Raw genomic sequence first — 16,069 nt, forward strand, 5'->3', positions numbered from 1 at the left:
AAGAAGAGGAATCAACTACCACTACTCAAACCCACAATACTCCAGAACGATTAAGTCCTGAGTCCCCTGAAGTTCAGTTACTCATCCATAAACTTCAAGGCTTCTCGATATCACCACAGAAATCTGAGGTATCTCAAAGCAATGAGACTTCGCAATTCAATCTACCTCATCCTCTCACCAGACTTCAGAGCGGAAAGCTTGGTATTGAACCTACTGAGTTGCCTTTACCTAAAAGGAAAAGGGCAAAGAAGAACACTGAAGGATCTGATAGTGAAGCATTTTCATCCACATCCTCCATCTCATCTTCCCCAATGCGAAGTCAACCATCCACTCCCTCATTACATATTGTTGTTCATCAGGGACTAGGAACTTCAACATCCCAACCGGCTCAATCCTCAATATCAATTCCTTCCCAAACATCTGGAATTTAATCAGCAATCTCATCCACTACTGGTGTTTCAATGGAAAATCCATGGAATAGACTTGGTGCGGTCAATATGCCTGCACCATTACATGCATTTCCTGAAGCTCCTGAAAAATGGCTACCCAAGTTAAACCCAGATGATGGAATACAAGCTGAAGAACATATTAATAACTTCATGTTATCAGTTAATTTGAAAAGAGTAATAGAGGAAGATGTTGTCGTTAGGCTTTTCCCTTATACTTTGCAAGGATCAGCGGGATCTTGGTATTTTTCCCTGCCCTCTGGATCCATTACCAGTTGGAACATTTGCCAAGAACAGTTTCTTACTAAGTATGGTGATGATAGATCTTTAGCCACATTAATTAATGATCTCTCCAATCTTAGGATAGAGCATAGGGAACCGATTAAAGAATTCAATTTGCGATTCAATAAACTCTTGAATAAGATCCCAATAGCCTCCAAACCAAGTGAGCAAATCAGAAGCGAATGGTATATAACTGCCCTACCTGCCAATATAGCTATCTTCATAGACAGGGCCGGAAAACCAACTTTAGCTGAAAACATGAAAGAAGCACTTGTTGTGGAGAAACGTATTAATGCTCTAGAAAAGAAAGCTGCTCTTGAAGATAGAAAATCCAAAAAAGTTTCTTTTAAAGATGATTCAAAGAAGAAAACCCCTAAAGATCCATATGATATGGAGGGTCTACAAAAGGTCCTCAAGACTTTGTCAAATGAAATGGTTGAAATCAAAAAACAAGTAGCGGAAACCTCAACAAAAAGGCCCTTTAGAAATTTCAAGAAAACCGAATCAAAACCACCAAATGTTATATCTAATGCAGATTCAGATCCTGAAGAAGAAGAAGAAGATGAAACAATTTCACCAACTGATGAAGAAGAGGAAGTTGTTGAATGCCATGGAATGTGGGACTTCATATTACCTAACTCCGATACAGAAAATGAACAAGAAGCTTTTCCTGTGACTACTAGGAGTAAAGGTGCCCCTGAACCTGTCCAGGCAAGTTCAAAGAAAAGAAGTGCAGGTGCTACTACTACAAAGGAAAAGGTATCCACAAAGAAGCCAGCTGCAACAGTACCTCAAAACCAACCTTCATCCTCAAATATACCTTCAACATCTAAAACGTTGGTAGTATCGGATTCAATGGATTACAATATTGTTGATGATATGAAGAAGACTAAGGCAAACATTACCATGTTTGAACTTAGCAAACTAAAACATCAGCAGAAATTGCTTCTAAAGGAATTGAATGTCATTCCTTCTTCGCCTCTTCCTAGTGCTAAAGCTGCAAATGATTCAGGTCAACCACCTTCTGGTAGGGTTGAAGCTACTGATACGATTCTGATTGGAGACAGATCAAATTCCCATACTCCTCCTTTCCTCTTAACCTACGAGATTTATAATCGAAATCTACACAATTTTTTGATTGACTCAGGGGCATCCTCTAATATAATGCCAGCTTCAGTTTGTTCCAAACTAAATATTGAACCCCAAAAGTCCGCAATTCACATTTTGCAGTTAGATAGAACCAAACTCCAGGTTTTAGGGGAAATTAACTCTGTAACTATCAGGTTATCGGCTGATCCACGATTAGTTCAAAGAATTGATATCTTAATCGCTGATATACCTGAGTTTTATGGTTTAATCTTGAGTAGGGATTGGTCTGAGAAGCTCCATGGGTATATTTCGACCGATTGGTCCCATATGTGGCTACCCTACAAGGGAAAGCCAAATCAAATAAAAATCAATAGGGAGAAACATATGACCCATACAGTTACAGAATTTGAACAGGAAAATCAACCAATAGCATTTAATAACAATATCTTGGGGAATTATTCATCTGAATCATTATTTGGCAACTTCACCGCCCAACCATCTCCTTTCTCAGTAAACAATTTCACATCTCAGATCAAAAATTATTCACAAACAGATAGATTAAGATGTTTTAATGATACTGAGGAAACCGTAAATAAAATTGTTGATAATTCTTTATTTTGGTCACTATATTTTGATGGGTCTAAGTCTAGTGAAGGCTCAGGAGCAGGTTGTATTTTGGTTAGCCCCCAGGGAGAAAAAACGATGCTGTCCTGTAGATTGGAATTTGAATGCACGAATAATACAGCTGAGTACGAAGCCTTAGTTCAAGGACTATACAAAGCAATTGGCCTCAAGGTTCAATATTTGAAAGTGTTTGGTGATTCAGAAATTGTTATTAAACAGGTGAGAAATACAATTCATTGTCTTTCTAGCCATCTCAAACATTATCAGTCGCTGGTACAAGAACTCACCTCTCAATTTTTAGCATTCAATATTTCTCCCATCCCTAGGTCTCAGAATTCAGCAGCTGACTTGCTAGCCAATGTTGCTTCCAAACTCCTACCTTCCGAAGATTATAGCCCAGATAGATTTTCAGTAGAGTTACTTTTTAGACCATCGATTCCTGACAATGTCACCAATTGGCGAGTGTTCAATCACGATGAAGACATCTTACATTTTTTGACTTCCGACAAGTCCTACGATGATCAGATCATTGAGGAAAGCGATCATGATCTTCAGATGAAAGAAAAACATGAGGAAAACTCCATACCAAAACCTGTGGTTAAACTTGAGGATCTTTACGATATTAAAGACAGGTTTAAACAGGTGACCAATGCAAAGCTCCAAAGTTCCACCTTAAGATTTGAATTGATAAACCTTGGTACTGAGCAGAACCCTCAAAACATTAATTTTGGATTAGGACTTTCTGTGGAAGAAAGGATAGCATTCATTAGATTATTAAGGAAAAATAAACATGTCTTCGCTTGGAAATATGATGATCTAAAAACTTACGATGCATCAATCATCCAGCATACCATTCCAATGCTTTCTGAACGAAAACCAGTTCAACAAAAGTTGAGGAAAATACATCCGAACTTAGAGATTCAAATAAAATCAGAACTCAATAAACTCTTGAAAGCTAAGATTGTTTTTCCTGTTCGGCACTCAAACTGGGTTTCCAATATGGTGCCTGTTAGAAAGAAAAATGGCGACATCAGGATTTGTATAGATTTCACAAATCTGAATAAGGCAAGCCAAAAAGATAATTTCCCATTACCTATTGTGGAGCAGATACTCCATTCAGTAGCAGGTTCTGAGTTAATGTCCTTTTTATATGGTTTTTGAGGATATAACCAAATTTTGGTCCATCCTGATGACAAACTCAAAACTACCTTCAGAACGAAATGGGCAACTTACGCTTATCAGAAAATGCCTTTTGGACTTATTAATGCAGGAGCCACGTTCCAAAGAGTGATGGATATAGCTTTCAAAGGATTGATCACCAAAACAGTAGTTGTCTATTTAGATGATATTACTGTATTTTCCAAGAAGAGATCCAATCATTTGCATGATTTAAATCAAATATTTGAACGTTGCAGAAGGTATGGTATCTCACTCAATCCCAAAAAATCCTTCTTTGCTCTTAATCAAGGAAAGCTCTTGGGCTTTATCATTTCCAAAGATGGTATTTATATTGATCCGGATAGGATTAAAGAAATTTTTGAAATTCCTTTTCCTCATAATAAAAAATCCATGTAGTCATTTTTAGGTCAAATTAATTTTGTCAAGAGATTTGTTCCTGATTTTCCCCACATCATTTTACCATTACAAACTATTATTAAGAAAAATTCAGTGTTTAGATGGGGATCTGCAGAAAAGGAAGCATTTGATTCAATCAAACAATCAATAATCAATTCCCCCGCTTTAAACACTCCTAATTTTTCTAATAATTTCACATTGTATACTATCGCGTCCGATTCATCTTATGCAGCAGTACTCACCCAGATTAATGATCAAAACTTGGAAGCACCGATTTCATTTTATAGTTCAAATCTGCAGGGTGTTGAACTAAATTATTCCGAAGTTGAAAAACAATCCTTTGCTGTGTATAAAGCTGTCAAACATTACAGACCCTTCCTTTTAAAAACCCATACAAAAGTTATAGTTCCTTTTCCTGCAGTAAGGCAATTACTAATCCAAAGGGAATTAGGTGAAAAAAGGGAAAACTGGGTTACAGCACTTCAAGAATATGACTTGGAAATCAATCCAGCAAAGATTGTTAGAGGCCAAGGTTTTTGCAGGTTATTAGCAGGAGCCTCCAATATTCAAGAACCAGGTGATACAGAACATATTGAAGAAATCAACCAGATAAGTATTACTGATTCTGAATCGCAATATGCAGACTTGATCTTTTATTTGAAAAATGGATATGCACCTCCTAACCTGTCTTACAAAAACAAACGGGCCATTAGATTAAAAGAAAAAAACTTCACAATCATTGATGATGTACTTTTTAGGCAAAATTATGATTCGATTTTATTAAGATGCCTAGAAAAACCTGAAGCACAAAATGTTTTGCAGGAAATACATGATGGACCAGCAGGAGGACATTTTGGAGCTGACACAACAGCCCACAAAATCATTCATGCTGGATACTATTGGCCTGCCTTGTTCATAGATTCTCATGAATATGTAAGGAAATGCCGAAGTTGTCAAACTTCCAGTGGAAGATAAAGAAAGCCAGCTTTCCCTTTGCAACCAGTCAACATTGAACAACCATTTGAGCAATGGGGATTGGACATCATTGGAGAAATCACTCCACATTCATCCAAATAGCATAAGTATATCCTTACTGCCACTGATTACTTTACTAAGTGGGTTGAAGCGATTCCTTTAAAGACAACAAATTCTGAGGCAATTATGGAATTCATAGATCAATTCATCATTACCAGGTTTGGTGTCCCAAATGCTCTTGTTTTCGATAATGCATCTTATTTCTCTGGAAATGCCATGTTTGAGTTCGCTATTAAAAGAGGGTTTAAATTGAAATATTCTGCAAATTACTATCCCCAGGGTAATGGTTTAGCAGAGTCTACCAATAAAAATCTAGTTAAAATTATTAAGCGAACTATTGAACAGAATCATAAAAACTGGCACAAATCTTTAATATTCGCACTATGGGCTGATAGAATAACGCAGAAGGCTTCCATAGGTACTTCTCCATTCAACCTTGTATATGGGAAAGAAGCTGTGCTACCAACCAATCTCGTGCTTCCTTCTCTAGCCCTAGTTCAGTTTATTGAAGAAAGCGCCTCTTCTATTCAACTTAGACATGATCAAATCTTAAAATTAGAAGAAGAAAGAGAAAAGGCCAAAATTACTCATGCAAAACATCAACAAATTATCAAGTCATCTTTTGATTCAACTTCATCCAGTTCAAAACAGTTGCAGGTTGGTGATCTAGTTCTGAAATGGGACAAAGCCCATGAGGATAAAGGAAAACACACCAAGTTCTAGAAAATGTGGCTTGGACCATTTCAGATCTGCGAGAAGATAGGCCATTCGACATTCATATTACAAGATTTATCAGGTAAGAGAGATTCTCTTCCTGTTAATGGCCTCATCTTAAAGAAATTCTTCAATTGAGGAGGTAACCCCTTCTCCCTTTTTAAGTTCAGTAGAATTTGTAGTTTGTAGGACCATTAGGAAATAAAGTTGTAAGGTATCTTCCATTGGCCTTTGCTATATTGAAAAGTTGCTCAAAAGAAGTAGTTTTGATATTTACTTTTAAAATAGAAGCCTTAAACAAAAGGGACAATTTCTAGGAAATTAGGTATATTCACATTCTGAAACCCCATTTCATTTTTGTGAAATCTTCTCAAGATTTAGAAGTATTGTAAATAATTTTATGGTTTTCAAATTGGCCACAAAAAGGTTATCAATATCAAAACAGAAACTAATTCAATCTTAGCATCTTCAACTCTTACCCTGTCATCCATTCTCTCTTAAGGAGAAAATTGTCCATCCCATTCATCCAAGTTTATGATTACTCAGAGTGTAATTCTAAAATATTTGATATAAAAGATAAGGGGTCTTATTACAAGCCTGCTTACCATGATCATTGGGAAATAGTTTAACCGACATTACCAACACTGCATACCAAAACAGGGTAATGGCTTATAATCATAAGACAAGGGGTCTCATCACGAGCCAGCTTGTTCGGTTAGATTACTACCAGTGAATGGCATTGTCGAACAGCTAGCAACCAAACCAGGACAATGGCTTTTTATCTTACAAAATAACATAAAAGGAAAAAAGAAATACAAAATATGAAAGCATATTTTGAATTCATTCTTTTAATCATACTCTGAAATGGATGGGATAATGGACAGTCAAATGGTTAAAAGGTATCCCTGTCGAAACTATGAACGTTTGCTGGCAGCAGAGGCTCTACCTATGACAAAGGAGTCAATTAAAAAGGCTAAGTTGGAAAGGTTTTCTGTTTTATCATTATCAGCCAATAGAGGCCAATTTAAAACTTAGAATGTATCTAATTTTAACGAGAGAAGAAATTAGCAAAAATAGCTCTTATTTTATTCAGAATGTATGTATACCTAGTTATATTATAATTTTCCTCTTTGATAAGATTCCTATAAAAAGAAATTCTAAGTATTTCAATATTTCTCAGAGATAACTATTTCTCCCAGCGAATCGCCAATTGTTGTGTTGTACAACAACCCCCCATTTCATAAAATTTTTACTTTCAAAACTATAATATGAAATGGGTCCCTTTTAGATTAAATTGATATCAACTTATCATTCCTCAAAAGGTCCGAAAAGAAATAAAACATTATAAAACCTTTTGAGACAATATATAATCAGTCTTATAATAAAAAATGAATAATTCTTTATTATTGCGATAAAGCGATCACAAGATCTCATATCGCAATAACAAAGGATGCATAACAAAAGGCCCATTGGTTTTCCCCGATGCGACAAGCGCGAATAACTATCGGATATCAGGAAGGCGAACGATCATAACAAAAGGCCCCTCTCTTTGCTCCGATGCGATATCGCTATCGGCGATTGGGGAATGTAACATGCATACAATTAAAATCCCTCTTCTAAAAAACTCCCGACGCGAATTGGAAATATCGCTATCAGCGATCGGGGATTCCAAAAGGACACCAATATAACAACTTAAGCATTCCTTCGATCGCCGATTGTGATAAACCTAGGCGCAACTTTCAAAAAGGATCGATAAGGCCTGGATATATTGTGTTGAATTCTTATTAAAGGCCTTTCTCTTCCTGATAGTGATTCACTTACACCCAACCGCCAAAACATCAAAGCCACACTTAAATGAATTATTCGGCCAATAAACGATATGATGAGAATTTAAATGAATGACAGGTTTAAACGGCCATTTAATGGAGCAGTAAGGCCAAAATCTCTTCAGAGATTGTATCCGCGGCCACCTTATGTTAATCCTCCATTATTCATTGATTAATATACCTCATTCATATTTGGTTTGTGCCACATATTCTCCGCATTCCGTTCATTTTATCTCCTGTGCAGAGCTCCTCTGAAGCAGCAAATTCAGGCCAAATGGGGAATAAGTCTAAGAAATCTGAAACAGCTTCAGCTTCCGCAGTAACAGGACAACACACTGCCGATCCGGGACCAAGTAAAAAGGGATTAATCTCGGACACCACATGTCTTGGTCTCGGTAAAACTACTTGGCAGAGCATCTATAATCTGGTTGAGGCCGAAGAGCCTCAGGAAACATCAGTACAAGCTACAGCAGACCCGACCTGGAAGTCTGATGCAACCCTAAAGGATTTGGACGATTCTTACCTGCACCGGATACTGGCTCGAGAGCAAATTCTTCCATACAAAGATGTGGTAAGATGGGCAATTGAGGAAATCCCAATTACAAACAGAACATTTTGCACTATCAACGGGAGAGTGTTCGGCTCGTTTCAACCCGATGATTTGAGGCAAATGTACCATTTTCCCGCACCAGAGAAGAAGTATAACAAAGCGTTTCTGGAGAAGTTCAGAGATGAAAATGAAATTGAATCAACACCTATATGGGGTTGGAGACAAAACCCAGCGAAACACAAGCATGAGTTCTCTGGTAAGTACTCTGTCGATTCCTTGTGTTCTCCTTATTGTTATGCCGGAGTGATGATGTGTAGGATTTGGGGGTTGCATGATTCCTCAAACTTTACTATAGATATGGTACCTTTAATGGAAGCAGCATGCAATAGCGAAATAATGGATTGGGGGAATATATTATCTGATAAGTTAGCAATAGCTATTCTTGAATTTAGAAACAAATCCGTCGTTACTGAAAGGTTCATTCCTCCATTTTACTTTAGTGCCTACATCTTAGATACTCTCTGTTTTAACTTCGAATTTCCTGTGCTAGGGTGGAGATGGACTCCACAGGACCCCATGCCCATTCATATCTATCACCAGAAGTTGTGGAAAGCCCACTATAAACACCACCTATATCAAGTTTGCAATGGATTTATGTTACCCATTTACTATGCAATTTTTGACAAACCTGCTCCTAAGATTTCCTCACAAGCACAGATTGACTTGACAGCCTTAGGAAACTGGTTCGGAGAAGAAAAATTTACATATGTAAGAGTTTTCGGCAGTCATGCCAGGCCTCATGTCCTCCCCTTGTATATACCCAACAAACTATTGGCTCGAGAGATAGCATATCAGCTTACATCCGAAGGAGTTACACAGACTCTAAGGAATAAAAAGAAGCAGGTCTGGCCTCCTTTTCCTCTAAGGTGTGGCGTTTACGCTCTGCATGACTACAAACATGCAGAGAAAGAAGCAGAAAAGATTAATACACTGAATCTCGCCACTCTTCCTAACAGATGATTTGATCCAAACAAAGTCGTCTATAATGCACTAGAACAGGCAAAACTCACTAAATTTGAACATAAAGAAGATGAGTTTGATGACCTATTCTCCTCGGTCGAGTCATTATTTCAGGTTCAAACGCTAGCTAAAATGAGATATCACGACGACGGGTTAGTCGAATTTAACAGACTTAGAGAGCAGAGGTTGCAAACTCTGCCTCTAGATTTGTTAGCCATGGCCCCGATGACACAGTCAAGCGAGCCTGAACAACAACTTACCAATGAACCTCCTGCTACACCAGAAATTGTTGGAGAAGTCCAAACAAGAGAGCAGGAGGAACTCCAGAGGAAAGAACAAGAGGAAGCGCAGAGGAAAGAACAAGAGAGGATATGTGAAGAGGAACAGAAAAGGCAGCAGGAGCAGAGCAGCACGGACGTGAATGTCGATGCCCAGATTGACCCAAAGTTGCTCCAGGAATGGCAGCAATTCGATTCAATCATAAGCAATCTAGAAAGCTCAAAAGAAGCCGATACATCCAAAGCGGCTGATACACAGGATACAACATCAAAAGAGGTTCCAAGTGAAGGAACCAGCGGTCTACCCCCTACTACAGACATAGAAATAATTCCCAAAGATCCTTCGGATCAAATCATTTTGCAAGTGGAGGATATACCTCCATTGGATGTCTTTTACAGCCCAAAGCACAGGGTCGTAGTAAAGCGACAGCGGAAAAGGAGAAGGATTGATCAACCTTCCCTATTCCCTGAACAAACAGTGACAGCCAACGTGGTTTGGAAGGAGGAGTTTGATCCTTCTGATGATCTAACAAAATTGTCCCAATATGCTGGAGCCTATTCGGCGGCCACCATGGACAAGGCATCAGAAGTGAGTAATTTGTTAAAAGAAAAGGACCAGGCAATCGCTTCGCTACAAGCACAGCTATCGTAGGCACAGCAGAAAGCACAACAATTAGAACAACAATTGTACACGTAGCAACAGATAAATAATCAATTGAATAAGCAGTTGCATGAAGAGAAACAAAGGATCGATTCGAGTGCAATTCAAAAGCAGAAAGAACTGTCGGAGGCATTAGCAAAATTGAAAGCAATGAATGAATAGATGGTAAAGACAAAATATGAGCAAATTGCTCAATTATCAAGTCAAATATAGAAGTTCAAGAATCTTCTACAGCCTGCCGAATTTAGAACAGAAGCACTACAGATTAATAAGGCATTGGTAACACAAATAAGATTATTATGTCAGAAAATTGCTCAAGTGGAACCCCTGTGTGACATAACAGCATCAATAATCGATAAATTAGTCGATGCTAGACAAGACTTAGAGCAGGCTAATGAGACCTTGACAAATTTTCTTGATTGGCAGGACACTGATGAGGGACAGGCAGCAAATTTGCCAAAAATCTTAGAATCCCATAAAGAAATCCTATTTATGGAATGGCAGTCCCAGTTAATGAAGGAAGAGAGAGGAGTTTCTAGATGCAAATTAACCACAAGTAATTTGGTTGAATTAATTAATGATACTCTCTATTTATCTAATATGATCTCTCAATGTACACCAGGTAAATTACAATCGGCTAAAACATTGGAGCAATCATGTTATCAAGAGCTGGAAAAGAATGGGAGATTGATCACAGGTATTAACAGTTTGACTTGGGACACCTATTGGTTGTTCCTATTAAAACCATACAGCCAGAGAGCTGCCCTCAAGTGCCTAACAGATGCAATCGGGTGTATCATTCCCGATATACAAGAAGCCACCTATGCTACTCAACTCAATTCTCGTCTCAACTGCCCTCAAGAAGTGGAACCAATGCTAGCGATATGCCAACTCTGGTCAAAAGGCAAACAGCCAGAGTGATGAATCATGCTGCCGACTGCCAGATTGCTATGGGGGAGATATTCAAGATCAAGTTGTACCAATTTAGTAGCAGTTTAATTTTGTAGTTAGTTAGTTTAATTAAGTATTTATAGACCCTTTCAATGCATTGGAAAGGGTCGTAAGTTTTTGTATATGACTTAAACCTGAAGTTGCACTACTGTACTTCAGGTATCTTTTTTTATAAAGACTGGGCCAATTATTCCAATTTTGATAATGAAGCTTTTATGTGTATGTGCACTACTGCCTTTATTTAAAAGTATTTCTGAGTCGGAAGAAGGAATTCGAATTGCGATTGAATTTGGGAATGATTTGCAGCTCATATGGTACTACTATCTATGTCTGAATTCATTCTTTTTATGTGAATTGTTATTTGATCATTCTTGCTATTATTGAATATATGCATGTGTTTTAATAGCATTCTTTATACTTTCCACTATTGGATGTTTACAACATGCTTTTCCTCTAATCATACATGTATCAGTAATATAAAAAGATAAGTGTAACAATGTTTTATTAATTACTTTGTTCAACTATTTGAACAAACCCATTATTATATGAATGAATGTCTGTGTTTATTGAATAGAGTCATCTATATGTCTATTGATGAACAGAGATCATCAAACTTTGCACTTAAGAATAGAAGCTTCCTGGGATAGAATAGTCATTTGATTTTCGCTTTTAGATTAAGTCATCCATTCATTATCACTTATTAGAAAACCAATCACTCATCCATCCCTTTTTATTCATTACTGGGAAACTGGTCCCATTATATCCAGTCGGAGCCATCATCCCAAACGGAAAAGGAGCTGTATTAAGGTCCGGACCGGGTGGTTATCCCCGATGTTGATGCAACGATTTTCGAGGCATAAACAGTTGGTTGATGCACTGCTGCTAATTCATCATTTGCACTAAGGTTGCATCTTGTAACCATAGGGGCACATACTGGTTTTGAATCTTCCATGCCATACTTCTTCAAAATCTGCTTGAGGTACTTGGTTTGAGACAAAAAGATACCACCTTCATTTTGTTGGATTTGTAGACCAAGAAAATATTTTAGCTCTCCAAGTAATGACATTTCGAATTCTTTCTGCATCACCAAGGAAAAGTTTTGACTCATAGTTTCTTCATTGCTGCCAAAGATAATATCATCTACATACACAACAAGTATTAGCAATTTGTCATTTTCAATTTTTATATAAAGATTGCTATCTGCTGATCCCTTTGAAAAGCCTTGTTGATGAATATATTTGTCCAAACGATAGTACCAAGCCCTTGGAGCCTGTTTAAGACCATAAAGAGCCTTTTTTAGTCTGCATACAAGATTTGGATCATTCCCAAGAATGAAACCATCTGGTTGCTCAATGTACACCTCTTCTTCTAAGTCTCCATTCAGAAAGGCTGATTTCACGTCCATTTGAAATACTTTGAACTTCTGAAAGCTTGAGAGAGCAAGAAACATTCGGATGGCCTCAAGTCTAACAACGGGAGCAAAAGTTTCTTCAAAATCTATTCCTTCTTGTTGAGCATACCCTTAAAAAACAAGTCTGGCATTGTTTCTAATCACTTCCCCATTTTCATTCATCTTGTTTTTAAAGATCCATTTTGTCCCTATGACATTCTTATCTTTTGGTTTAGGAACCAGCTCCCAAGTGTTATTCTTTCGATCTGCTCAAGTTCTTCATCCATTGCCTTGAACCAGCATTCATCATTGCATGCCTCTTTTACATTTTGTGGTTCAGTGGAGGAGAGCAATGCCAAATAGCTTGAGGCTTCTACAATTGTTCTTCTGGTTTGTATTCCTGCCTCTTTTTGCCCCAAAATTTGAGATTCTGGATGATTCTTCTGAACGTACCTGGATGGAGTCTTCTCTTCTATCCTTATCTATTCCTCTGGTGCCTCTTGAGGTTCTTCTTCATCATCAATCTGATTTGAAGGATGGTCTTCATCCTCTTCAATATTTTCATAATTTACTTGCCTAGGAATGTTTCCTTCTTCATCAACCACTACATCAATGCTGTCAACTATTCTTCCAAGTCTTTTGTTGTAACACTTATATGCTTTGCTATGAGGAGAATAACCAAGGAGAATGCCTTCATCTGCTCTAGGTTCAAACTTGCCAAGATGTTCATCATTATTCTTAATATAGCATTTGCTTCCAAAGATTTTGAAATGTTTTACCGAAGGAGTCTCACCATACCAGATCTCATGAGGAGTTTGAGTGCTATTCACCCGAACATTTGTTTTGTTGAGAATAACAACTGCAGCAAATGCAGCTTCACCCCAGAAGGTTGTGAGAGTTCCAGACTCATCGAGCATAGCACGAGCCATTTATTGAACTGTTATGTTCATCCTTTCTACTACTCCATTTTGCTGAGGAGCCCTAGCTGTAGAGAATTCCCTTCTTATTCCATGTTCTTCACAAAAATCGAAAAATTCATTCGGGGTAAACTCCCCACCTCTATCAAACCTGAGGCATTTGATTTTGTGATCTGATTCATTTTCAACCAAGGCTTTGAAAGATTTGAATTTTTCGAAGGCTTCATCTTTGTGCTTCATAAGTCCTATCCAAACCATTCTGGAGAAGTTGTCAATGAATAATATAAAGTATTATTCTCCTCGAGGTGACCTTTTCCTAGATGGACCACATACATCTGTATGGACTAGTTCAAGAGGCCTGCTAGCTGATCCTTCCTTCTCAGGGAAGTTAGTTCTGGTTTTCTTACCAAACTGACATGATTTGCATATTGTATTGTCTGGAATTCTGATGTCTGGAAGACCACGAACTGCCTAGTATTTGCATGCTTTCCTTATCTGTGAAAAGCTTAGATGCCCCAACCTCCAGTGCCATAGCCAGTGTTCACCATTCTTGCTCAAATAGCATTATTGTTGTCCTTCTTCAAATATGTATAAATTATTTGGAGTTCTTATGCCTTTGATCACTATTTTTCCTGTATCAAGATCACGAACACTACATCCATTTGATCGAAATATTACCTCAGTTCCTTGATCGCACATCTGACTGACACTTGGTAGATTATGCTTCAAGCCATCAACATACAAAACATTTCTAGCCTTGACTTTTTCTTTCAACTGAACAGTGCCTTTTCCTTTTATGACTGCAGGGGTATCATTTCCAAAAGAAACTTTCTTTCCTTTTTATAAAGCACTATATGATTGAAGTTTTTTTTTATCACCTATCATATGCTTTGAACATCCACTGTCGATGTACCATTGATTTTCCTGTCCTTCTGCATATAAAGCTATCCCACATCTTTCTGGTTGCAGTTCCTTCATTCTCCATGTTCTGGCATTTGAGGTTTGTTCCTTCTGAGTTGTCTTCCGAAACCTGCTCCTACATTCAGAATCTTCATGACCGAAGTTATTACAAATAGAACATTCAATTTCATTTTCAAGGGTAGAAAAGTTGTTATAGGTCCTTTTCATGATTCCAGTCATACTTCTTTGTTTTTGAGTTTCTCTAGTCATGATTGTCTTATAGGCAACACATTGAGCTGCTTTGTGACCAAAGTTATGGCAAGAGAAACATTGGCCATTGAAGAAACTCCTGTGATTATCAAATCTATCAACCAACCGATTGTAGTTTCTACTGACATCCATTCTTGAGGCAAATTGGGAAGATTTTACCTGTGGCTAGTTGTGGCTTCTTTTTGTCCTTAAGGTAGATTGCCCCCAATTTTCTTGATAGTCTTTGTTCATTCTTGATGTATAATGTCCCTGATTTACCCGATGATTTCTAATAGGCCTTTGCTCGCTCCTCCTTGCTGCATCAAGATAACTTTTGGAGGTGGATGCTTAAGATGCTTCTCCATTATATCCTAGACATGTCTTAATTAGTGGAGAACCCTGCACATTGATAATCTCATCCAGAGTTTCAGATCCTTTAACAAATTTAAGATTAAGAGCTTTTGTTTTCTCAATCTCTTTTCTAAGACCAACAATTTCACATTCCAATTTTTCATGATGTTTTTCCCTTTTAGCCAGTTGACATTGCAGAGAATCAATAATCACATTTTTCTCTTCTAAACAAATTTTGAGATTAGAAATCTCTTCATAAAGACCTTCTTCATCTATAGCATCCATGTAATCATCATCTTCAAAAGCCATTAAAAGTTTATAATTATTACCTCGTTCATCTTTGTCACTATTTGAAAGTCCATCACTATCTTCATGAGTGTAATAGCTTTTCTTATTTGCATTATGTTTCTTGTTCCATCTAATAGGTTCCTTCCCCTTGTCAATCTTATCCTTATGAGTACATTTGGCAGCATAGTGACGAACTCTTCCACAAGCAAAGCATTTGAAAGGTAACTTACCTCGGAATCGTCCAACACCCCGTTGAAGGTTTTTGACAAAATTTGATTCTTCTTCTTCTTCTGACACATGTCCTAACTCATAGTAATCTCCTTTGCCTGAAACCTTGAAGGCAGCTTCTCTCTTGTCTGATGGTCCTCCTTTCCTCATTTCATAAGCAGTCAGAATTCCATGCAGCTGTGACATGGTAAGGTTTCGTAGATTCTCTTTTTCTTCTATTGCAGAAACTTTAGATTCAAACCTAGGGGACAAAGATCTTAAAACCTTTTCAACCACAACAACCTCTTTTATTTCTTCACCCAAATTTTTCATACAATTAACAATCTCATCTACACGAAGGAAATAGTTAGCCACACTTTCATCGTTGTGCATTCTGAGATTTTCATACTGAATTCTAAGGGTTTGAAGTTTTGCTCGTTTTACCTGATCATCTCCTTCATAGCTCAGAACAATCTTGTCCCATATTTCTTTTGTGGATTTATACTGCATAACCTTCACGAATTCTGATTGAGATAGGCATCCTAATAGAGTATTGACAGCCTTTGCATTTGTTTCATATTTCTTCTTCTCAGCCAGATCTGTAGGAGTTGCTGATGGAAAAGTGTACCCTGTATCTATGATATCCCAAACTTCTGTACCAAGAGATTGAAGATAGGTAGTAACTCTTACCTTCCAATATACGAAATTTGTCCCGT

Source organism: Pinus tabuliformis, chromosome 5_2 (assembly GCF_031772625.1).
Source record: "Pinus tabuliformis cultivar Carrire ecotype Pingquan chromosome 5_2, CPIR1, whole genome shotgun sequence".
NCBI classification, from domain to species: Eukaryota; Viridiplantae; Streptophyta; class Pinopsida; order Pinales; family Pinaceae; genus Pinus; species Pinus tabuliformis.